At 38.0% G+C, this 27,522-nt stretch overlaps 1 pseudogene; it reads right to left on the reverse strand.

The window, feature by feature from the left end:
- Positions 1–669: 669 nt before the first annotated feature.
- Positions 670–26,234, reverse strand: LOC132419232 (U2 small nuclear ribonucleoprotein auxiliary factor 35 kDa subunit-related protein 2-like; annotated as a pseudogene).
- Between the last annotated feature and the right edge of the window lie 1,288 nt (positions 26,235–27,522).

A 27,522-nucleotide genomic window follows, 5' to 3' on the forward strand; every position in this document is an offset into this window, starting at 1 on the left:
TGTGAGGGCAGGGCTTGGGCTCTGAGTGGCAGGAGGGAGGTTCTGAGGGCAGAGGATTAGGCTCAGTAGCCCAACAGGCTCCCGGGTGTTAAGTGGACAGGGACAGTGCTGCCTGCATTTCCTTCTGTTCCTCCACACCCCTACCACAATCTCTGCTGGACCCCTAACCTTAAAGTGGTCTTATCATAAATGATGTGAAATTAAAGACCTCTTATCACACCATTTTTCTTTGTTTACAGCTCAGAATAGTGTGAAATTAGAAGTTTAAAATAAAAGAGATGTGTTAAGTCAACTGACAAATCCACAATGTGAAGTGAATAAATGTCATCTAGGAACAGATGAAATATGACAAGTTTAATGGGAAAAAAGAAACAAGTCCCATATGATCTTAACTATGTATAAAAAAATATTTGTAATACCCGTAAGAAGAAAAAAAGTAAAGCAATGCTCCAGTGTTACCTCTAAGGGTTAGGATTATAAGTAACTTTCACGACGCCTATATATTTTATGTCTTCATGAATAGGTTTCATCTAAGCAGGCTTTTGCCAGACTTGCTAACCCACGTGAGCTGAGAGCCCTCTATCCAACTACGCTGCCATAAAAAACGGTGTACAATCACTGAAGGACATGGTAAGTTTATTTGGATTTGGGACAGTGCAGAGTTCAGTCTCAGCTCCCCGATGTCCTCCTGCTGTGGCTCCTGGACCTGGATGAGCTCCGGCTGCGGCTCCGGCGGCTGCGGCCCCTTCTTCTTCCTCTGCTTTGGGAACTGTGCTTCTCCAGGCTTTTGGACGCATGCTTGTGGGATTTCTTGCCCCCGGGGCTCCTCCTCCTCCGCGGCCTACTGTAGTAGTCGTCGTGGCGGCCCGGTCGCTCTCTCCTCTCTGAGTTCTTACTGAAGCAGGAGCCAGTCCGATCTGGAGACAGGTACATGTCTCAATTCGCTTCCCAAAACTCATTGTTGGGATTTCTGAACACGTGAAGAAAGTTGCAGTGTTTCCCTCTTGGACACTGCTGTATTTCAAATAAACCTGCAGGGGCAAAGTGAGGAAACAGCATTTACTGCTGGCACTTCATCCTTTTCAGAAGGTACATTTCTGATGTTTGCTTGTGATAGGACTATTTTCTCCTGGGTATTGCTTAAAAACAGCCTGCATAAATTGATTTCATACTTTAAGTTCCAAGATTTCAAAAATATTCAAATGTTCTAACAAATAGCATTCTGAAACGTAAAGTTTTAATTAACAAGAACATCCCATTTCCCCACTAGATTATGGTTCAGAACACAGCCAAATACTGACCACACTATTTTCTTCCTAGGGCTTCACCATCCTACTGACTGACAGTGCAGATCCCCAAATTAATACTGCAGAACCATTCCTTGGAGTCTAGATGGTAGTGTGATTTGATGCCATGTTGCTGGCAAGACAGAATTACTGGTGAAAAGGGAGCACTTACAGGTTTACAAGAACCTGTATTTTCTTTGTGTTTTAAAATATGATGATAAACATTGCCATACTGTTTCAAATTTTACCAAGTTCTGTTAATATGAAAGATGCTTCTCAAAGTGGACTCTATTTTTTAACAATCCCTTTGACGTTTTTAAACATTTCAAAATAGCAGTAAATTCCCCAAATATGTAAAACAGTTAAAAGTGAAATAAATACCTTCTTTCTTGATACTATATACAAAAGCTAACTCAAAATGGATCTTAAACTCTGAGATGAGACTATAAAATTCTTTAAAAATAAATGTATTCCACTACTTAATAATGAAGTTGTCACTGAAGAAATCAAAGAGGAAATAAAAAAATACCTAGAAACAAATGACAATGGAGACACAACGACCCAAAACCTATGGAATGCAGCAAAAGCAGTTCTAAGGGGGAAGTTTATTGCAATACAAGCCCACCTTAAGAAGCAGGAAACATCTTGAATAAACAACCTAACCTTGCACCTCAAGCAATTAGAGAAAGAAGAACAAAAAAACCCTAGAGCTAGCAGAAGGAAAGAAATCATAAAAATCAGATCAGAAATAAATGAAAAAGAAATGAAGGAAACAATAGCAAAGATCAATAAATCTAAAAGCTGGTTCTTTGAGAAGATAAACAAAAATAGATAAACCACTAGCCAGATTCATCAAGAAAAAAAGGGAGAAGACTCAAATCAATAGAATTAGAAATGAAAAAGGAGAAGTAACAACTGACACTGAAGAAATAAAAAAGATCATGAGAGATTACTACAAGCAACTCTATGCCAATAAAATGGAAAATCTGGAAGAAATGGACAAATACTTAGAAATGCACAACCTGCCAAGACTGAATCAGGAAGAAATAGAAAATATGAACAGACCAATCACAAGCACTGAAATTGAAACTGTGATTAAAAATCTTCCAACAAACAAAAGCCCAGGACCAGATGGCTTCACAGGCGAATTCTATCGAACATTTAGAGAAGAGCTAACACCTATCCTTCTCAAACTCTTCCAAAATATAGCAGAGGGAGGAACACTCCCAAATTCCTTCTACGAGGCCACCATCACCTTGATGCAAAAACCAGACAAGGATGTCACAAAGAAAGAAAACTACAGGCTAATATCGCTGATGAACATAGATGCAAAAATCCTCAACAAAATACTAGCAAACAGAATCCAACAGCACATTAAAAGGATCATACACCATGATCAAGTAGGGTTTATTCCAGGAATGAAAGGATTCTTCAATATACGCAAATCTATCAATGTGATAAACCATATTAACAAACTGAAGGAGAAAAACCATATGATCATCTCAATAGATGCAGAGAAAGCTTTTGACAAAATTCAACACCTATTTATGATAAAAACCCTGCAGAAAGTAGGCATAGAGGGAACTTTCCTCAACATAACAAAGGCCATATATGACAAACCCACAGCCAACATCATCCTCAATGGTGAAAAACTGAAAGCATTTCCACTAAGATCAGGAACAAGACAAGGTTGCCCACTCTCACCACTGTTATTCAACATATTTTTCGAAGTTTTAGCCACAGCAATCAGAGAAGAAAAGGAAATAAAAGGAATCCATATCAGAAAAGAAGACGTAAAGCTGTCACTGTTTGCAGATGACATGATACTATACATAGAGCATCCTAAAGATGCTACCAGAAAACTTCTAGAGCTAATCAATGAATTTGGTAAAGTAGCAGGATACAAAATTAATGCACAGAAATCTCTGGCATTCCTATACACTAATAATGAAAAATCTGAAAGTGAAATCAAGAAAACACTCCCAAAAAAAAAAAAAAAAAAAAGAAAACACTCCCATTTACCATTGCAACAAAAAGAACAAAATATCTAGGAATAAACCTACCTAAGGAGACAAAAGACCTGTATGCAGAAAATTATAAGACACTGATGAAAGAAATTAAAGGTGATACAAATAGATGGAGAGATATACCATGTTCTTGGATTGGAAGAATCAACATTCTGAAAATGACTCTACTACCCAAAGCAATCTACAGATTCAATGCAATCCCTATCAAACTACCACTGGCATTTTTCACACAACTAGAACAAAAAATTTCACAATTTGTATGGAAACACAAAAGACCCCGAATAGCCAAAGCAATCTTGAGAACGAAAAAAGGAGCTGGAGGAATCAGGCTCCCTGACTTCAGACTATACTACAAAGGTACAGTAATCAAGACAGTATGGTACTGGTACAAAAACAGAAAGATTAATGGAAGAGGCTAGAAAGCCCAGAGATAAACCGACGAACATATGGGCACCTTATCTTTGATAAAGGTGGCAGGAATGTACAGTGGAGAAAGGACAGCCTCTTCAATAAGTGGTGCTGGGAAAACTGGACAGGTACATGTAAAAGTATGAGATTAGATCACTCCCTAACACCATACAGAAAAATAAGCTCAAAATGGATTAAAGACCTAAATGTAAGGCCAGAAACTATCAAACTCTTAGAGGAAAACATAGGCAGAACACTCTATGACATAAATCACAGCAAGATCCTTTTTGACCCACCTTCTAGAGAAATGGAAATAAAAACAAAAGTACACAAATGGGACCTAATGAAACTTCAAAGCTTTTGCACAGCAAAGGAAACCATAAACAAGACCAAAAGACAACCCTCAGAATGGGAGAAAATATTTGCAAATGAAGCAACTGACAAAGGATTCATCTCCAAAATTTACAAGCAGCTCATGCAGCTCAATAACAAAAAAACAAACAACCCAATCCAAAAATGGGCAGAAGACCTAAATAGACATTTCTCCAAAGAAGATATACAAACTGCCAACAAACACATGAAAGAATGCTCAACATCATTAATCATTAGAGAAATGCAAATCAAAACTACAATGAGATATCATCTCACACCAGTCAGAATGGCCATCATCAAAAAATCTAGAAACAATAAATGCTGGAGAGGGTGTGGAGAAAAGGGAACCCTCTTGCACTGCTGGTGGGAATGTGAATTGGTTCAGCCACTATGGAGAACAGTATGGAGGTTCCTTAAAAAACTACAAATAGAACTACCATATGACCCAGCAATCCCACTACTGGGCATATACCCTGAGAAAACCAAAATTCAAAAAGAGTCATGTACCAAAATGTTCATTGCAGCTCTATTTACAATAGCCCGGAGATGGAAACAACCTAAGTGCCCATCATTGGATGAATGGATAAAGAAGATGTGGCACATATATACAATGGAATATTACTCAGCCATAAAAAGAAACGAAATTGAGCTATTTGTAATGAGGTGGATAGACCTAGAGTCTGTCATACAGGGTGAAGTAAGTCAGAAAGAAAAAGACCATATGCTAACACATATATATTGAATTTAAGAAGAAAAAAAATGTCATGAAGAACCTAGGGGTAAGACAGGAATAAAGACACAGACCTACTGGAGAACAGACTTGAGGATATGGGGAGGGGGAAGGGTGAGCCGTGACAGGGCAAGATAGAGGCATGGACATATACACACTACCAAACTTAAGGTAGATAGCTAGCGAGAAGCAGCCTCATGGCACAGGGATATTGGCTTGGTGCTCTGTGACCTCCTGGAGGGGTGGGATAGGGAGGGTGGGAGGGAGGGAGACTCAAGAGGGAAGAGATACGGGAACATATGTATATGTATAACTGATTCAATTTGTTATGGGGCAGAAACTAACACACCATTGTAAAGCAATTATACCCCAATAAAGATGTTAAAAAAAATAAATGTATTCAACTTCATCAAAATTAAAAACTGCTTCAAAGTACACCATCAAAAAAGTGAAAAAACATACAGTATAAGATAATTTGCAAAGCATTGTGATAAGGGACTGCTATTTACATTATCTAAAGAACACTTACAACTCAATAGTAAAAAGAAAAGAACCCAATTAAGAAACAGGAGAAGGAGTTCATTTGAGATTTCTCCAGAAGATTATAAAAATGACCAGCAACTTCATAAAAAGATGTTCAACATAACTGGCCATTAGGAAAATGCAAATCAAAACCACAGTGAGATAACCATGTCATAGCTGGTAGGATAGGTAAAATTAAAAGAAAATCAACTGTATTGCAGGCATATAGAGAAGCTGGTACTCATACATTGCTGGTGGAGTTATAAAATAATTCAGATGCTTTAGAAAATGGTTTGGCAGTTTTTCAAAACATTAAACAGAATTACCATATGATCTTGCAACTATGCTACTAGGGCATGTACCCAAAAGAAATGAAACATACTCACATAGAAATCTGTACATCTTAGTTGCATTATATGTAATATCCAAAAGGTGGAAACAACCTAGGAGTCCATCAACTAATGAATAAATTAATAAAATGTAGTATACCATAGAAAGCAATATAATTTAGATTATAAAAAGAGTGAAGTTCTGATACATGCTATAATATGTATGTGTCTTGCAAACATGCTAAGAAGCCAGACACAAAAGGTCAATATTCTATGATTCCATGTATATGAAATGTCCAGAATAGACAAATCTATGGAGAGGGAGAGTAGATTACTGATTATCAGGAGATGGGGGAGTAGAGAATGCAGAGTGGCTGCTTATGGGTGTCAGATTCTTGGAGGGTGAAGAAAATGTTCTAAAATTAGAGATGATGGTCACACAGTTCTGACTGTAATAAAAAACACTGAATTCTGTACTTTAAAAGGATAAATTTTGTTAAGTGAATTGTATATCAAAACTACTGTTACTACAAAAAAAAAAAGAAAAAGTAGAATAGCCTCTTCTTTTGGAGAAGTCTAAGTCATGAACAGATGCACGTCACTGAAATCAAATGGGATTCCCAGGAACTGACAAAAACGACCTACCTTTACAGAGAAAACAATTTTCTCCCTTTCATCTTACAAGTCTTAAAGCTTATGTTGAAATTGTTCTTTTAGTTTTACTTCTAAAAGCTACCCCCATGCCACTTTAACATGCTTTTAAAATGGCAGCATCTGCTACAAGCCGAATGCCAAACCACTATTGTGATTCAGAATTTATGTTACATTTTTTTTTAAATAAGAGATTTTAAGCAAGTGAGTACAAAGCAAACAAACAAAAGTAACAGGGAAGAAAAGTGTTCCCCAAACGCATTTATAGCTTCATCCTTTTTCATCTGAGGCACCTGACAATTTGGCTAAGCCCATCTGATAGAAAGAAATTTGAAAATAACAAGGCCAACAGAACTGCTAGATAGTCTCAGCAAAGGATTCACCCATTTTCTGATTTGGTGATCTGTATTCATGAATTAGTCTGACAACACCCTTAACAGATTCTAAACAGCTATAATCAACCTCTAACTTACAAAAGCAAGTATTTCATGTAAGGCAGAAAATATTACATGATGACATAACAAGATGATAGAATATTCATTAAGGATAAAAGATGGACAGAAACAAACCACTCAAGTGAGGGGAGTCAAAGAATAGAAAACACCTCTAGAAATGTGCTAAGTAAAATGTGGCCTATTAAAGTAGTACGCAGAACTCAGAATCAAAGATTAGATAACCTGGGTGCTACCAATACACTGTGAACTCAGTTACTCATGGCATAACATGACCCACATGGTCTATTACAGATCTAAAATGTGATGTCCTTTATATAATGCTCATGTGTGGGAAGATAAGAGCTATTCCTTGTGATTCAGTTTTTTTAAAAAACCCTTTAACAGGTTTTTTTCCTACTAAGAATGTCCTTTTATATAGCAGTGGAACAATCAAGGGAAAAAAATCATCATGGTATTTTACCTACCACAAGTTGCCATTTTCCATCGGGTCACTGGGCAGAATTCACACTGAAGCTTTCGTCCAGCATACCAATGTCCATTAAACAGAGAAAGGGCTGCTTGACATTCTTCTTCCCTTTACACCACAAATTAACAGATGCATTTTACAGTAATGTTCTAATATATAGATATAACCCTATTATTTATCAACCCTTTTTTAAATTTACTATAGGACTGCAAAGTCACTACTGAGGGAGCCCTTGTGAGATTATTCAAGCTCCTAAAACTCAACATACACTAGGAATCTTTTTACTAACCCTCCAAAAGGTTTTGATGGATGCAAACCGGTTTCTCAATTTAAAAGAGTTGACTATTAAAAATGCAAAGTATTTCCACTGTTAGAGCTTGTTCTTTTTCAGCTAGGATTGTTGTTGCTCTACAATGGTTAATTTAACCAATCAGCTATGTAATGAGGCAAATATCAAGACAAAATAATGATACATTAACTGTTTTCTTAGCTGGTAAAAAATACATATGATTTATATTGGCTTCAATTTCTGACACTTTCAATTTATACTTCTAAATTTTCTATTCTGGTTTTCCTTGCTTTCAAGTTTTGTATCTTAATTACTAAATTATATACATAATAATATAACTATTGAAACTTGTTCAAAACCATATAAATACACAAAGAATACATTTTCTGTATCAGCTCTTGATGTTTACATTGTTAAAAATATCATGCATATAAAAGATATATATCAGTGGAATAATCCCAGAAGTCAACATAAACAAAAGAGATGTGTTACAAAACATGGACATATTTATGTTCAGAATACTTATGATTGATATTGAACATACACATTGCCCCTCAGATGAGGTTCCAAGTTGCAGCTGACCTAAAGAACAATGAAGTATTCTATCATAAAAAAACTTAAGGAAAAAAAAATTCAGTTATCGAATACACTTTGTCTAGGCTAGTATTACCCCATGTAGTTACCAAAAAAAGATTTCAAAAGTGAGATACCTTACTCTCACTTTTATTAAAGGCATACTTCATCATGCAGCAGGACTGCAGGCCCCAATTATGTTATCTCTGTTGATCAGATTCATTCTTCAATAAATATAAAATGTTTCCATATGCATAAAACCACAATAAATATAAATCAGTCATATACAGGCCACTTTAATTTCCATTTTTGACTAAGATTGTAAAAAAATAAGTAGAATGTTAAAGTTGTACTTTCTTGAAATGCTGAAGCCATTTCACTCTATTCTCCCATCTTGCTCACATAAATGAACACCATCTTGAGAATGGGTATATCTTTGAATTCCAGACACAAACATATATACACAAATACATACATATGAATATATAGAGACACAAATGCATATACATATATATTTATATAATGGTAGAAAAACCTGCAAACATTCATAGTAAAGTTTAGATTTTTTTTCCCAAAATAATTTTTTAAGTTTACCAATTTATTAGAATATGTTTATTAGAGCACCCCACTCCCCAAAAGGGAGGGGGACAGTATCAGTATTGAATTACACTATATATGATTTATACTACTACCCTTACAGGAAGAGTAAAAGGCCTCAGAAGACAGTACAAGGGAACTTAGAGATGATTTAGCCCAGTTACACCAAGGACCTTTTAAAAATTTCCATAATAAATGTTTAAAAAGCTTTCATACTAAAAATTTACTAACTGCTTTCCATTTATAATTGCCAGTCTGATTAGCACAAGCTTTGCAATTAACATTATGGACATATCTCAGAGATATTTTGGGTTTGATTCCAGACCACTGCAGTAAATTGAACACTGCAATAAAATGAGTTACACAAATTTTTTGGTTTCTCAGAGCATGTAATAATGAAGTTTATCAAGAGTGCAAAAGCAGGCTTCCCTTGTGGCGCACTGGTTGAGAGTCTGCCTGCCAATGCAGGGGACACGGGTTCGTGCCCCGGTCCAGGAAGATCCCACATGCCGTGCAGCAGCTAGGCCTGTGAGCCATGGCCGTTGAGCCTGCGCGTCTGGAGCCTGTGCTCCGCAATGGGAGAGGCCACAACAGTGAGAGGCTCGCGTACCACAAAAAAAAAAAAAAAAAAAAAAGAGTGCAAAAGCATTATGTCTAAAAAAATGTACATACATTAAAATGCTTTATTGCTAAAAAATGCTAACCATCATCTGAGCCTTCAGCGAGTCATAATCTTTTTGCAATAGTAACATCAAAGATCACTAATCAGAGATACCATAACAAATATAATAAAGTGAAAAAGTTTGAAATATTGCAATTACAAAAATGTGACAGAGACATAAGCAAATGCAGTTGAAAAAAATGGTGTCAATAGATTTGCTCAACATGAGTTGCTATACACCTTCAATTTGTACAAAAACCTCAGATATCTGTGAACTGAAGTAAAACGTATGCCTGTAAAGAGCTCATACAGAGAGCCCAGGGAACTTGGTGCATAGTTCTGCTAAATTTGATCCCCAGACAGAAACCTTGCTGGCCTTTGATCCAGTGTGGGGAAGAAAACTAACTCATAGCTCCACCAACTGATGAGTACAGCTTTCAGTCCACCTATCAAGAAACATAACTGGAGCACATGGGAAGCTGTATAGCCCACAGTACAGCCAATGTTACAGTAACACTTGAGAAGAGCATAGCCCATAGCCTTCCCTGTCTGCAGAGTAAAGCCAATGATCCTATCTGGCCAAGAATTCAGTGCATAGTCTTGCCTGATTGATTTGAGTCCCCAAACATGCTTAACTGACCCTGGGACTTATTTTCCTGCCCTGTGAGGGCAAAGAAAATTTATATCCCTACCTACTGCTGACTATAGTACCCAGAACTAACCATCTAGGACAGCAGTCCCCAACCTTTTTGGCACCAGGGGCCTGTTTCATGGAAGATAAATTTTCCACGGACTGGGGGTGGGGTGGGAGGGGACAGAGGGGAATGGTTCAAGCGGAAATGCAAGTGATGGGGAGTGGCAGATGAAGTTTCACTTGCTCGCCCGCCACTCACCTCCTGCTGTGTGGCCTGGTTCCTAACAGGCCACAGATGGGTACCGGCCCACAGCTGGAGGTTGGGGGTGCCTGATCTAGGAAACTGAACCAGAGAACCCAGGCAACCATAGTCTTCCTTGTACAGGAAACCAAGCCAGCAATCCTCTCCAACTGTTATCAGCCAGCTCTGCCTCTTCCCCCACCATCTCAGAGCTTAGGCAGTGGCCCAGTGCAAAAATAGACCCTGACAAGAAGCCCCACCTGCCAAAGGACTCTATCAACTCACACTTCCAGGACTCTAAGTTAGGCTTGGAGAAGAGACTTCTGGCGAAAAGACTGCTTCCTCAAATGTATCAATGTTAAGAAATCAAGGACCATGAAAAATCAGGGTAACATGGCACCATCAGTGGAAACTAATAAAGCTCTAATAAGTGAACAGAAAGAAATGGAGAATTATAAACTGGTAAATTCAAAACAATCCTCTTAAAGAAGTTTAGTAAGTTACAAGAACACACAGGCAAACAACTTAAAGGAAATTAGGAAAACAATGTGTAAAGAAAACAAAAAGTTCAAGTAAGAAAAGATAAACAAAAATAAAAGCAGGAAAAATAAAAATCCTAGAGGTAAAGGATACAGTGACTAAACTGAAGAGAACCTCAATAGCAGACTTGACCTAAGAATCAATTAAGAAGACAGGACATTTGAAATTATACAATCAGAGGAGCAAAAAGAAAAAATAAAATAGAGTGAAGAAAGCCTACAGGACTTATGGGATACCACCAACAGAAACAATATTTGCATTATGAGAATCCCAGAAGGAAGGAGAAAGAGAAAGGAACAAAAAGTACATTTAAAGCAATAATGACTGGAAACTTCTCAAAGCTGTAAAGAGAAATGACAGATCCATGAGGCATGAAAGGCCCAAAATGGCTAAACCAAGACATTGTAAATTACCCTGTCTAAAGTAAAAGACAAAAAAAAAAATTGAAAGCAAGAGTAAAGTGACAAGTCACATACAAGGGGAAGAAATCCTCCTTACCCCCCGCATAAGAATATAGGTGGATTTCTCAACAGAAACCTTTCAGGCCAGGAAAGAATGGAATGATATATTCATAATACTGAAAAGAAAAAAAGTCAACCAAGAATACCATACCTAGCAAAGCTGTCCTTCAAAAACGAAGCAAATATAAACACTTCCCTGAACAAAGAAAATCTAAGGGATTTCATCACCACTAGACCTGCCTTACAAGAAATGCTAAAGAAAGTTCTTCAAATGGAAGTAAAAGGATAAGAATTACATCATAAAAATATGTTTCACTGGCAATGCTAAATTTTCAAAGTCATTACCATCTCTAATACACAACCGGTGCTGTATAATTCACTTACAACTCTAGTTTAAAAGTTTAATCATATTAAAGATAACCAGGGGAATTCCCTGATGGTCCAGTGGTTAGGACTATGTGCTTCCACTGCAGAGGGCACAGGTTCGATACCTGGTCAGGGAACTAAGATCCATGGTACCGCCAGAAAAAAAAAAAAAAGAGAGAGAGAGAAAGGAAATCACACAAGGATAAAGACTAAGGAAAACATATATTGATATACACTCCTCCTGTAATAGGAAGAGTCTAACAAGAGCCAAAATCAATAAAACATTGATACATTTGACTACATAAAAAAATTAAAGATAACCATAATTATAATAATTTGCCACTGGATACACTATATAAAAAACATGTAAACTGCATTATAACCTAAAGTGTGAGGGGAGGAAATGTAAAAGTGTAAAATTTAGGAATGTAAGACTCAAGGTAACAAGTAAAAAACCTGTAGTAGTTACACAAAGGAACATGATAAATAAGTCAAAGTACACTGATACAGATGACATCAAATCATTTTTTTAAAAATATTTTATTTGTCTTCTTCCCTCCCTCAGACTCAAGTCCTAGGCATTTTTGCATTTGATGGGTCAGGAACATGAGCCCAATGTGGGGATGTGCCATCTTTTTACTTTAAATACATTAAAAAATATTTTATTTATTTATTTTTATTTTTGGCTGTGTCAGGTCTTTGTTGTGGCATGCAGGATCTTTTTTGAGGCACGTGGGCTTCTCTCTAGGTGCAGTGTGTGGGCTCCAGAGCGCCTGGGCTCTGTAGTTTGTGGTACCCGGGCTCTCTAGTTGAGGCACATTGGCTTAGTTGCCCTGAACCATGTGGGACCTTACTTCACCAACCAGGGATTGAACCCACATCCTCTGCATTGGAAGGTGGATTCTTTACCGCCAGACTGCCAGGGAAGTCCCAACGTCAAATTGCAAAAGGAGGTAAAAAAAGAGAGCAGGATAAGAAACAAGCAACAATGAGTCTACAAAATAGTTAGAAAACAATGAAAAAAATGGCAACTATTATTTTCAAAAAATCTACAAAAAATAAATGCTGGAGAGGGTGTGGAGAAAAGGGAACCCTCCTACACTGCTGGTGGGAATGTAAGTTGGTACAGCCACTATGGAGAACAGTATGGCGGTTCTTCAAAAAATTAAAAATAAATCTACCGGGGTTCCCTGGTGGTGCAGTGGTTGAGAGTCCGCCTGTCGATGCAGGGGACACGGGTTCGTGCCCCGGTCTGGGAAGATCCCACATGCCGTGGAGTGGCTGGGCCCATGAGCCATGGCCACTGAGCCTGCACGTCTGGAGGCTGTGCTCTGCAGCGGGAGAGGCCACAGCAGTGAGAGGCCCGCGTATCGCAAAAAATAAAAAAAAATAAATAAATCTACCATATGATGTAGGAAACCCACTTCTGGGTATTTATCTGAAGATATTGGAACATTTATTCAAAAAAATATAGGCATCCTGATGTTCACTACAGCAGTATTTACAATAGCAAAGACATGGTAACAAACTAAATGTCTACTGATGGATGAGTGGGTTAAAAAAAAGTGATATATATATATATATATATATATACACACACACACATATATATATATACACACACACACACACATATACACACAGTGGAATAGTATTCAGCCATAAAAAGGAAGAAAGCCTGCTATTTGTGACAACATGGGTAGACGCTGAGGGCATTATGCTAAGTGAAATAAGTCAGACAGAGAAAGACATATACAGTGTGACCTCACTTACATGTGGAATCTTAAAAACAAATACAAAAACAAAAATGAACTTATTGAAAAAGAGATCAGATTTATAGTTAACAGAGTTGGGAAAACTGGATGAAGGTGGTCAAAAGGTACAAACTTCCAGTTGTAAGATAAATAAGTACTGGGAGGTACACTGATTATAGTTAACACCATTGTGTAATATATCTGAAAGTTAAGAGAGTAAATCCTCAGAGTCCTCATCACAAGGGAAAAAACTTTTTTATTAATTATATGAGGTGATGAATGTAACTAAACTTGCTGTGATAATCATTTTGCAGTATGTATAGGTCAAGTCATTATGTGGGACACCGTAAAGTTATAAAGTGCTGTATGTCAATTATATTTTAATACATCTGAAAGAAAAAATATACCATAGAGCTCAGAATTTTAAGCAAAAGAAAATTTTAGATAGTGGTTATGCATGAACAGCAAGATTTCCATTAAGGAGCCGTAAGGTTTAGAAGCAGTATGATTTAGAGATCTCAAGAAGGAATACAGTGATAATTCACTTTTGATATGAGGAAAATTCATAAAAAGGTAAAGTGACATGTTCTGGAGCACAGGGTTAGTCAAACCACAATGACTCCATGGCCTGCGCTTCTAACGATATTGTGCTGTGTCTGACAGGCACTTCCACTTCACTTTTTATTAGTTGTACAGTCATTCCTTGGTTTCCTTAGGGGATTGGTTCCAGGACTCCTTGGATACCAAAATCCATGGATGCTCAAGTCCCTTATATAAAAGGGTACAATATTTGCACATAACCTATGCACATTCTCCCATAAACTTTAAATCATCTCTGGATTACTTATAATACCTAATACAATGTAAATGCTATATAAGTAGCTGTCAGTGTGTGGCAAATTCAAGTTCTGCTTTTTTGGAACTTTTTGGATTTGGGGGTGGGGGCTGGGGAATACCTTCAATCCACCGCTGGTTGTATCTGCAGTTGCAGAATCTGCAAATGTGGAACGTACAGATATAGAGGGCAAACTGTACTGAGAATTAGTGAGAAGTCAGGACGATATATACAACAGTAGCAAAAGATAAGAGGAAAGAAAATTTTAAAAGAAATTAAAAACAAACTCAGAGTCAGTAAACAAAAGTATAGCTCTGAATTTAGAAATTAAATTTAGTCTTGAACTGTGGCAAGAGTGTCCTTTACTAGAAGTTGCTGTGTTTTTTACTTTCAATTTACCTGTTATTTCCAACTATCAGAAAAAAAAAATCCATAGCTTTAATTCCATCTTTTTTCAAATTACATGACAGCCTCTGCTTTAAGATAACAAAATCATTAAGGTCAGAATCTGATCAAAGCATAAACAAGGTAGGAGGCTTCTCTATCAGGATTCCACTATTGGTTCTTGAGAGCAAAAGACCTGACTTTAAGACCTGACCTTTAAAAATATATATATATATATTTTTTTTTTGTGGTACGCGGGCCTCTCACTGTTGTGGCCTCTCCCATTGCGGGGCATAGGCTCTGGACGCGCAGGCCCAGTGGCTGTGTCTCACGGGCCTAGCTGCTCCATGGCACGCAGGATCCTCCCGGACGGGGGCACGAACCTGTGTCCCCTGCATCGGCAGGTGGGCTCTCAATCACTGCGCCACAAGGGAAGCCCTAAAAATATTTTTTAAAAGTTATGTGTAATTTGCATTCCTTTACTCAGTAACACAAATCATGATTTTTGGAACATTATGTTTTGTTTGAAAATATCCAATCTATAAACATGATCTAAAAAAAGGTCAAGGTTTATGTTCTTTGGTAGTTCCAGAAGAAATAATGCATACTTTGGGCAGAAGTTGCAAGCTGGCACTATCAACATAATACATCAATCAGCAAGCTGTGTTACAATGCAGTTGTAGCTGAGACCAACTACAAGTAAGATGGTCCATTCCCCATCATATGCAGCCCCTTAATAAATGCTTGGACAGCTCTCTGCAGAGGACCTTATGCAGAGAATTCACAGGCTGGAAAAGAGAGGGACCATAAAGGTACTGAGTGGATGAAAGATCTTTTCTCATCAAAACCTCAGAACCCAGGAAATGTCATGCTAGTACCTCTTTACAATTTCAAGTAGTATCTCTACTGTATTGCACTGAGGTGGATGGAGAGGGAGACAAAAGGAATTAACATTTCCTTCCAACATGGCACCAGACCCTACACCACAGTGCACGTCCCACCCAGGCGGAGAGCCTGTACCCTTGCTTTCCCATCCCATCCAGTACTTCAGAGGGAGGTGAACTTGTCCCGTCCTCCATGCGCACTGCATGTGCCCACCTTGAACTGGACCACTTTCCCCACGTTCTTGAACTTGGGGAGCATGTCATCATAGAAGTCCACGAACTGCTGGTAGGTCTCCTCTTCGCTGTACTCCAGGCTTGCGTCAGGGTCATAGTCGTCCCTTCTGCACTGCTCCATCCCAAACGTCGTAAACATGCTTTTAATAAGAAGGGGGGACTTGATGACGGGAAACTGTGTTTACATGAACACTGTAACAACAGTTAATCTTATTCTATATATAATATTTTACAGTTTTCATGGCATTTTATGTTTTTCTCTGATCCTTGCAACCCACTAAGACAATCATGGGTAGTATTTCCCCCACTTTGAAAAGAAGCAAGCTGAGGCCTAAAAAAGCTCACTTGTCCAAGTCACACGGCTTGTGAGAAATGATCCAGATCTGACCACCTTACAGTCTAGGGCCTGTTTGTTATATGGCATTATATATATATAATTTAATTTTTATTTAAGAAACAATGTTAACGTTTACGAAAAATGGGATTCTCTTTTGCAGTTTCAACTGGGTCAGGGCTGTGCTGACTTAACTCACTGGTACTTGAATAATTTAAAAATGCTTCATATGACCTTTATTATTTTTACTTTCTTGTCCTAAGATAACATGAGAATATAATTTTTATTTCAAGGTTCCAAGTAATTAACAGTTCATGGTTAATATTTTGTAGTTAAAAACTGGTCAGTCGTGGATGCCAGCGACCTGGGGGAAGAGAGAAATGCAGAGTTGTTTTATGGGTATAGAGGTTCAGTTTTGTAAGACAAAAAAGTATATAGAGATTATACATCTATGTACCTACTGAGATAATGCATACAGAATGCCCAATACAAATCATGCATAGGTCTGAAATGTTCAGCGCTAACTAATGTGAAATTTTCTACTCTCCAAATGACCTTCTAGATTATTCAATCTGTAATGTGATCCATATTCCCAAGTAGCTACCTACAGAATTGGGAGGACTTACCTTGGTTGGCACTGTTAACTGTAAAATGAAATTTTATAGCTGTAAATAAATATAGTAGCAAACAAGCACCTTAATTAATGAATTTAAAATTCTGTTCACAGGATTATAACCCAGATCTAGTTTCTAGGGTGTCAAATGAGCATCTGGGAATTTTGGGACACAGCCGAGTCACTGTTTAGGGAAAATCCCCACTGTACCTGGAAATACCCACACAAGCTTGAGTATGTTAAAAAATGATGGCCTGACAGCTCCTATTGAAAAGTTAGCTAAGTGGTATTTTTGAAGGCATGGTACTGATCCTCTGTGATTCCAAGAATCACCTGAAAAGAACTGGAACGCATTAAAATGCAGAGTCAAAAGTACTGCATATTCAAAATAACTTGTTTCCTTCTCTCTGCCTTGCTTCCCATTTCCTCTATTTTATTTAACTTAGTATGTAGCTTTTTACAGTCACTTCTGGAAGAAGGTAAGATATGAATAAATACTCAAGACAGATATGAATATCTTCAGTATCATTAGTAGTTATGTTCTTTTGGGGGGCAGGGGGAGGAAAGAACTCTCAAAGCCGTGACTCCAAAAAATGCCAATTCTAGAAAGATTCCAGATGAACTTAGTTCTACTTATAAAAACATGCAACCAAAGAAATGCTTAGGTTATGAATGTATTTTTCCAATGATCTCGCAAACCTTAACAGAAAAGAATGCTTGAAATGATCTGGGGCAAGTCACTACAGTTCTCTGTAAAAGTGGAACAGTAAATTTGTCTGAGAAGATGGCCTTAGATTTAACTGCTAATTCCACAGACTTCTATCTCACAATTCGTCACCTGAATGATGAAAATGCCTGAGTAACTCATATACATATATATATATATTTATATATATATATAATATATTATATATATATTAATATATATATAATATATATAAATATATATATAATATATGTATATATTTCTTTTTTTGGACAGTTTTAATGCTAATTTCATATGCCTGTGAAAGTATTAAGAACTGTCACAAACTAATCTGACCACTGTGGATATTTCCTTGAAACAGCTCTCAGGTGTGGGTTTTCAGAGTGTGAGGTTCCTTTCCCCTTTCCGCAAATTAAGTACAGTCAACTGATTTCCTAAAACTGTTTAGGATATCTCCCTTCTTCTCACATAAACCCAATAAAAGGACAGTCTTTTTTTTGCCTTGCTGTGTGGCTTGTGGGATCTTAGTTTCCCAACCAGGAATTGAACCTGGGCCCTCCAGAGTGAAAGTGCGAAGTCCTAATCACTGGATCACCAGGGGACTCCCAAGTATAACCTTAAAGTCTTAAAATTCACGGGAATATTGGGAGTACAACATAAACAAGGGATCAGGCAGCTAAAATCTTGAAACTTGGACTTTAGTTCAACTATGCACACAAATGTGAATACATTTTGAGTCTCAGCTGTCTTTCAAACATAATCCACCAAATATTTATGAGGGGGAGTATATTAAATCAATGAATTATTACTATTTTTGATGAAATTAAACCTACATTTGGGTTCTAAAGGTTACTAAACAGAATAAAATCCCTCTTCTTGGTTAGCTCCTGGTTCCTCAAGAGGAAGCTTTCACTGTTCACCACATTTTATGAATCCCTTCACAGATAACCTGGGCAAGTATAATCCCAGCTATAAAACAAAAAGGGAGTTAAATATTCTACGATAATGGCTCTCAATCCTGGGGCACACTGAAAACATCTGGAGACATTTCAAAATGTCTGAGATTTTGATTAACATAATTTGAAGTGAGGCTAAAGAATATTTTTCTTTAAAGTTTTTAATATGATCCTAATGTGATTCAAGGTTCAGAATTACTGTTTTTAGACATGTAAAAAGGTGAAGACAAGTTTAGGGTGGAAAAAAAAGAAAGCAAAGGTCAGTATTTTGAAGAAGGAAAAACTCACAGCAAGGATAATTTTATGAGTAAAATATAAAAGAACCACATAGTTTCATGGATTTGGCATTAATAGGACATAAAAATTATGATTAGATCTTCTCCTCTGTAGAATACATAATAAATTTACTGAATTACTTACTACTGACAGAGATTACTCTAATTACTCAGTTTGTCTCCTGTTACCCATCTTTTCGTTTATCCTTGGTCAACCAGCATCTTAAAACATTAAATGGGGGCTTCCCTGGTGGTGCAGTGGTTGAGAGTCCACCTGCTGATGCAGGGGACATGGGTTCGTGCCCTGGTCCGGGAAGACCCCACATGCCGCGGAGCGGCTGGGCCCGTGAGCCATGGCTGCTGAGCCTGCGCGTCCGGAGCCTGTGCTCCGTAACGGGAGAGACCACAACAGTGAAAGACCCGCATGCAGCAAAAAACAAACAAACAAACAAACAAAAACAAACAAAAAAAACATTAAATGGAAAATTCTGGAAATAAACAACTTGTAAGTTTTAAATTGTGCACTGTTCTAAGCAGAGTCATGAAATATTGTGCTGTCCTACTCTATATCCTGCCAAGGATCTCCATCCAATGGCACCACCTGCTCCTGGCATCCAACCATCAATATCATCATGGTTTAATGATACAGTATCACCAAAACAGATGATCTTCCTTCCTTCTATCATCATCAACAGAAGCCTAAGTCATTTATCTCATGTCATCTCATCATGTGGGCATTTCAGGATCTCACATCATCATAAGGGTGAATGTAGTACAAGATATTTTGAGAAAGACAGCACATTCCTATAACTTTTATTACAGCATACTGCTATAATTGTTTCATTTTATTATTATTAATCTCTTACTGTGTCTATTTTAATAATTAATCTTTGTTATTGGTTTTGGTTATTGGTTATTGTTATAGGAAAAAACATAGCATACTGTGAGTTTGGTACTTACTGTGGCTCAGCCATCCACTGGGGTGCTTGGAACATATGCCCTGTGGATAGGGGCAGATTATTGTGCCTACTTTGAATTGTTTATTTATTTATTTCCCAAATGCGGGCCTTTCACTGTTGTGGCCCCTCCCATTGCGGAGCACAGGCTCCGGATGCACAGGCTCAGCGGCCATGGCTCACGGGTCCAGCCGCTCTGCGGCACGTGGGATCTTCCCGGACCGGGGCACGAACCCATGTCCCCTGCATCGGCAGGCGGACTCTCAACCACTGCACCACCAGGGAAGCCCCCAAATAGTTTATTGATAAATGAACCAAATTATAAAAATGACAAGTGCCTGGAATACAGATATTTGTTAAATGAATGAAGAGATCAACACTTAGTTTTCCACATGAATGTCCTGTTTCAGAAACACTGATCCCAAAGAGATACAGAACAAGAATGGTTCAGAGAACTACAGAAACAATGATCATAATGAAAACACAAGCAAACACTTAGGGCTTGCCACATGCCTGGCACTGTTCTGTGTGCTTCCCATGTATTCACTCATTTCAGGCTCACAGTCACCTTATAAGGGTGATACTATTTTTAATCCCTGTTTTATAGATAAGGAAAATACGGCACAGAGATCTTAATTAATTTTCCCAAAATGACAGCTACTAAACCTAGTTTTTGAACCAAGAGGGCTGTTCCTGAGCCTGAGTATACTGAGAATGGTTAATGTGAATACTCCCTCTCTTCACTCTGATCCTATCCTGCGCAGATATCCATTTAAACAAAGCAATTTTAAAAAGCTCATTTTGTGCAAGTGTTTTCCACTGGAAAAACAAAGCCAGGGTTCTAAGGTTCCTGGAAACAGCACAAATGTATTATTTCCCCAATCATGTTGTCCACATGGACCAATGCAAGCACAGGGTAAAAAACAAGAAGCAAAAGATCTTTATAAAGTGTGGGAGCAAAGTAAAGGAAGCACCACCAGAGAACTAGGTTAAGTCTACCCAAGAAATAGGTATGGGGGAAGCAGAGTACAGTCAGCTGGAGGACTGGAAAAGTGGCAAAAAGGCAGCAGATACATGATCAATAATTTAAACTGAAGACTGTGTCTCTCCCAAAAAAAAGAACTCAAGAACCTCAATGGTTCAACTCTCTTAATTCTGATGTGATAAAACAAAACTGGTTACCTATCTCCAAATCTGCAGGCTCCCGTTTTACTGTAGAATGGACAATTAGCTCGATCTTTCTCCATTATTCTTAAGTCCGTGGGTGGTTCTGGATTTTGCCATGTGGCACCACTTTCCAACTGTTGAAAATAACCATAATTTTACTGGTAGTTTTAAAAATCCATCAGAATTAAAGATTTAAAGTATATTCGAAATATTGTGGTCAAAAATAAAAACAGATTCATGTAAGAATATACACATTTAAGTTGTATCACAGAATCTAGACTCTACAAAGAATTGTCATGAGACAGGGGCTATATGTCTCTCCTGGCTCCCAGTCACTGCCCATCATCAGGCATCACTATGGCTACGAGGAGCAGTCATCAAGGTTTCCCTTCTGTCCATCCATTCCGAAAAGTGTTGAAGGACTTGTTAGGGAACCATTCCCTGAGAACAACCTAAGTTACTCTGAATCAAGTTAAATCATCCCTATGGGCATAAGAGTGTGTGATGTTGTTTACATACACTTTAAGGACTATAAACAATTCCAGTCCACCAGGGTGATTTTTGTTTTTGTTTAGCAGTTCACTTCTGTTGTTGCTGCTGTACAAATCACACACCTACAGAGTGATTCCCACATTCAGACAGGATCTAAGTAGTTTACCACAAAATTAACATTACCAGAAGTATTCTTTTTATTTATTTATTTATTTATTTATTTATTTATTTATTTTTGGCTGTGTTGGGTCTTCGTTTCTGTGCGAGGGCTTTCTCTAGTTGCAGCGAGCGGGGGCCACTCTTCATCGCGGTGCACAGGCCTCTCACTGTCGAGGGCTTCTCCTGTTGCAGAGCCCAGGCTCCAGTCACGCAGGCTCAGTAGCTGTGGCACACGGGCTTAGTTGCTCCGTGGCATGTGGGATCTTCCCAGACCAGGGCTCAAACCCGTGTCCCCTGCATTGGCAGGCAGATTCTCAACCACTGGGCCACCCGGGAAGCCTCAGAAGTATTCTTTTTAAAGAAATGTTCACTGGTATCAAAATTTTAATGAAAGTTTTGAAAAATACCTCATTTTCAGCCGGTTCCAGCATCTTCTGCACAGATTCCTACAAATGCAAACATGGGATTAATAAAAATCTGGAAGTCAGGTAACTCATAGCTAGTTTTTTTTTTTTTTTTTTTTTTTTTTTTTGCGGTACTCGGGCGTCTCGCTGTTGTGCCCTCTCCCATTGTGGAGCACAGGCTCCAGATGCGCAGGCTCAGCAGCCACGGCTCACAGGCCCAGCCGCTCCGCATCATGTGGGATCTTCCTGGACCGGGGCACGAACCCACGTCCCCTGCATTGGCAGGCGGACTCTCAACTACTGCACCACCAGGGAAGCCCCATAGCTAGTTTTTGTGGTTAAGAATCTCAACTTAAAATTTTAAAAAGCTTATACATGCAAGGTTTTATGTTCTTATTTGCTTTCTACAGCACAGATCTTCTGAAAAGCTTTCAAAAGGATATAGGTGAGAATTTTTATTGAAATAGAAAATGTAATAAAACACATTATAAAATATTTAAGAATATTCCTGTAAGTTTCAGGAACAACAGTTACTATGTTTAAGCATATATACCACATACAAGTTTTTAAGATGAGGTATCAGTATTATAAAACACAATGCTAGCCACAACATCATTAACATTTTAAAAAAGTCAAAAATATGACATGAACAGTAGTATTTAGGATTTATGAGCTATTTCAAACTTTTTGATAAGGCAAAGTAAGTTCTCCAAAATTTCAGTAAATTTCTATTTAACTGACATTTAAACAAATTTTAATCATGTTAGACTTCTCTTCTCTAGCTCCTTAAAGAATTACATAAAAGACTTGATAAATCTAGTTGCATGTAAGAGTCCTCCAAGCTCAAAACAGAACTTTTGTTTCCTCCTTGTCGACCCTCTAAGTGTCACATCTCAGTAAATGGTGCTTCCTTTTACTTCCCCTCTTATTCAAACTAAACACCTGAGAGTATGACTTGGATTCTTCCATTCCCTTTCACACCTCTACCCTCAATTTACCATGAGCAATCTTGTTGACTCTGTATTAACGTACCCCAGATCTGTGTACTTATCTTTGTAAAGCACTATCATCATACAAATTACCAACATATCATATCCTATTTGAAACAGCAGCGTATCTTGACTCTTGCCTCTTTGGTCACTGTTCCCTACTCCCTATTCTTTTCTTTTTGCTTTATAACAAAGTGAATCAGTTATACATATACATATGTTCCCATATCTCTTCCCTCTTGTGTCTCCCTCCCTCCCACCCTTCCTGTCCCACCCCTCCAGTTTCCCTATTCTTTATACAAAAGTGATAAATGATTTGTTAAAAGTAAAGACAATGGCTTTCCATTACACTTAACATGAAGTCCAAACTCCTCCTTCAAATCCAGGAGGCCTTAAATGATCTGACCCTGTCTACCCTTCTGATCTCCTCCCTGCCCCTGCCACTCTCTCCTTTGGTCTCTGGGATTCAAACATCCTCACCTCCTTTCAGTTCTACGTTCTGGGCCCTTCCCTCTGCGTAGAGCCCCTGAGATTTTTGTACTCAGGTAACAGCATAAAACATCGGCTTCTCAGAGAAATATTCCATGATCATTTATCTAAGGAAGTACTCAACTATGCCCATCACTCTATCAGATCACCTTGTTTTATGTCTTTGTAGCACTTAACACCACTGGAAATTATCTTTTTGGGCAACTTATCATATGGCTCCCCCATCTAGCAAAGTAACACTAAGAGCAGGGACTGTATCTTTTCCACTGTCTTATCCCATTAACTAGACAACTGTCTAGCACATAGCAGAATCACATATATTTCTTAAATCCACTTAGAATCTACAGTCATTCCTCTGTATGTGTGGGTTCCACAGCCATCAACCAACGATAGTACAAAAGTATTTGGGGGGCTCCCCTGGTGGCGCAGTGGTTGAGAGTCCGCCTGCCGATGCAGGGGACATGGGTTCGTGCCCCGGTCTGGGAGGATCCCACGTGCCGCGGAGCGGCTGGGCCCGTGAGCCATGGCCGCTGAGCCTGCGTGTCTGGAGCCTGTGCTCCGCAACGGGAGAGGCCACAGCAGTGAGGGGCCCCGCGTACCGCAAAAAAACAAACAAACAAACAAAACAAAAACAAAAACAAAAAAAAGTATTTGGGAAAACACCCCACAAAGTTCCAAAAAGCAAAGTCTTAATTTGCAATGCGCTAGCAACTATTTTTGTACCTTTTAAAGTGTATTGGGCATTATAAAAATCTAAAAATGATTTAAAGTATATAGAATGATGTGCCTAGGTTATATGCAAATCCTACACCATTTCACTTGAGCACCCACTGATTTCAGTACCCTCAGGCAGGGGTCTCCAATCCCTGGGCTGCACAGCAGGTGAGCAGCAGGCAAGTGAGTGAAGCTTCATCTACCGCTCCCCATGGCTCGCATTACCACCTGAACCATTCCCACCCTGTCCACGGAAAACTGTCTTCTACAGAACTGGTCCCTGGTTCCAAAAATGTTGGGGACTGCTGCCATCAGGGTCCCTAGAACCAATCAATCACCAGAGATACCCAGGGATGACTGTACTTTATGCTTCTCTTTAATGCCTTCTAGACTTCCTTAAAAAAATCAGAGCATTTAAAAGAAGCCAGAGCTTCTATCTGAACCCTGGAAACCTCAAATGAAAAAAATTCCATAGTTAAAATGGCAATTGAGTCCTCTCTATAAAAAAATTTAAAAGTTCCAAATTTCTTGTCCCCTGATACATCTCACCTCATCTAGAAAGTAGTGCTCAAATTAAGGTGCCTAAAATTTGCACTGGAGTTAACTAATGGCTGAAATACAAAAAACAAAGTTGTGGAGACTATTTCTACTCCATTATGACCAAGACACAACCAAATCCATTTTTCTCCATTATGAGATGGTTAACTACTCAATTTTATGTTATTCAAACTTAGAATACAGAAAAGAAAAATGCTGATGAATCATTTCAAGTAAAGATGGGTTGTGAATTTTTGAAATAATCACCCTATTAAGGAAAGCAGCAAAATACATCAAATCAATGTTTAGAAAGAATCCTGAAAGACATGAAAGATATGTACATACACCTTACAGATTACCTTTTTAAATTAGCAAACTGTCTGTTAGCTACAGGTTTGAAAGCAAGTCAAGATTTAATGAGAACAACGATAGCAAAAATCTAAATCTTAAATATTCGATCCCTGCTTTCTCAAAATCAAATAGTTTTGGTGGCAGGACACAAGCTGTTAAGCCTTTAAGGAATGAAATAAACATGTCAAGTATACAAAATGTTTTTTCCTAAACAAGTCAACTCACACAGTTGAACCTGAGAGTCACATCATTTGCTAGAGTGGTACAAAGTGTAAAGCAGGGGCCAGCTGTCTGCTTCTATATAAAGCTTTATTAGAACATAGCTACACCTATTTGTTTCCATACTGCCATGGCTGCTTTTGCACTACACTGGGTAAAGCTGAAGAAACCGTTAAATTAAGATAGTCTTAACTGCTATTGCATGGACACAAAGAATATGTATGTCTCCACTAAAAAATACGGCTTTTTAAAAACAAACCAAAGAACTACAAGCCCTCACATGCCCATAGCTTCAAATCCATCATATAGCCTATCTGCACACTATACACAGTGTATTTATCCTCCTATGATAAGAACCACCTCTTTTTCTCTTTTCTCCTGTAGTTTCTGTTCCTCCTCTTCTCTCTCTCTTCTCTGATATTCTTCCCATTCTTCCCTCAACTTTCTCTTCCAAGAGAAAAGAAACGTATTTTTCCCCCATACTTAATTTTTAAAACATTCAACATATGGGATAAATAAATTAAAAAAATTAAATATATTGGTTACAAAGACCATCACTTTCAAAGATTTTTTTTTTTTTTGCGGTACGTGGGCCTCTCACTGGTGTGGCCCCTCTCGCTGCGGAGCACAGGCTCCAGACGTGCAGGCTCAGCAGCCATGGCTCATGGGCCCAGCTTCTCCGCGGCATGTGGGATCTTCCCGGACCAGGACATGAACCCGTGTTCCCTGCATCGGCAGGCGGACTCTCAAGCACTGTGCCACCAGGGAAGTCCTCAAAGTATTTTTGTTGCTGTTGTTCAAGGCATGTAATTGTTAACGTGAAAAAGTCATTCTCTATTTTAATTAGAAGTTATTTTAGTTAACTAGTTAGGTAGTTGATTAATTTGACTAAAAGCATACCTCTTGTTCTTCCTGCTGTTTACTAGCTGCCTCTTCCTTTTGCTTCTTTATTCTTAAATCCTCTTGTGCTTTCTGCTCCCTCAACAACCACTCCTCATGTAAGTTTTGCCTATTGATATAATTATGTAATCAAATAAAAGAATTGGCATCATTCTACACACACACACATATACGCTATATATAATAGCAAATAACACATTTTCAGGATGGTTAAAATGTCATGAAAGTTATCTTACATAAAGCCTTTAGGAGGTGCAAGAGAATTAGAGGACATAATAGAGCACCTGGAAGAGCACTACAATCAGCATCTTCCTAGAAGGTAACAGCTTAAAGTCACTACTTCTACATTCTTGCATGACATTTGTTCTGTCACTTTTCTCATATTAAAAAAACCAGCAGTAACAATGAAGTTTGTCCTAGTCTGATCACAGAGATGCGCAGGTGCCAATAAGGCAAATAACAAGTTTCAAAGCAACATCCAGGTTTCTACATTTAGAAAGTATAATCCTTCCATTCTATGCATTTTAATTTTTTTTTTTTTTTGCGGTACGTGGACCTCTCACTGTTGTGGCCTCTCCCATTGTGGAGCACAGGCTCCGTACGCGCAGGCTCAGCAGCCATGGCTCACAGGCCTAGCCACTCCATAGCATGTGGGATCTTCCTGGACCGGGGCACAAACCCATGTCCTCTGCATCGGCAGACGGACTCTCAACCACTGCGCCACCAGGGAAGCCCATGACTTCAGCTTTTTAAAATAATCAATACTGGCTATAGATATATAATGATAATATATATAAGATGTATATGTAACAGATATATACCTGGTTATATACATATATCAATCCTGGATAACATATACAGCCGTTCGTATATCATACTACTGAATTCCTTTCATTTATATAGATGCAAAGTTGGTATGTTCTGTAGAAAAATGTCATACTTTAGAGATGCAAGCTGAAATATTTAGGAATGAAGCATCATATATCTGCAACTGATGTGTAAATTATTTGGGAAAAAAAATTTAGGTGTACATGGATGTGTATCTATCTGTATGTATTTATTCATATATGGATATACATAGAAATATATGTATGTACATACATAAAGAAAAAGAGAGAGGACAGAGAAAACATGTTCATTAGCATATCTAGATAAAGAGTTCATAGATGTTTATTGTACTATTTTTTCTGTATATTGAAACATTTTCTGTATTGAAACTTTCTGTATATTGAAACATTTTCAAAATAAATACATTATTTTTCCCATAATAAAAAATTATATGCTGTTCCATTTAAAATTTAAATTTGAGAGAAAAACATGAAGACATGGAGAGCACACAGGGAAAACTGAAGCAACTTAAGGAAATGCAGCATAAGCTTTCCATGATTCAAGATTAAAAGAAAAATATTTTATATCTGTCACATATGTATTATAGGTCTAACCAAATGCTTACCCATTCCTAGATTAAACTGCTTTTCTAAGCAAGTAAATTTTATTATTTCAGCATTTTAAATTGAAAGAAAATAGTGTCACACATATACACCAAAGAACGGTAACTTCTA

Source organism: Delphinus delphis, chromosome Y (assembly GCF_949987515.2).
Source record: "Delphinus delphis chromosome Y, mDelDel1.2, whole genome shotgun sequence".
NCBI lineage: Eukaryota > Metazoa > Chordata > Mammalia > Artiodactyla > Delphinidae > Delphinus > Delphinus delphis.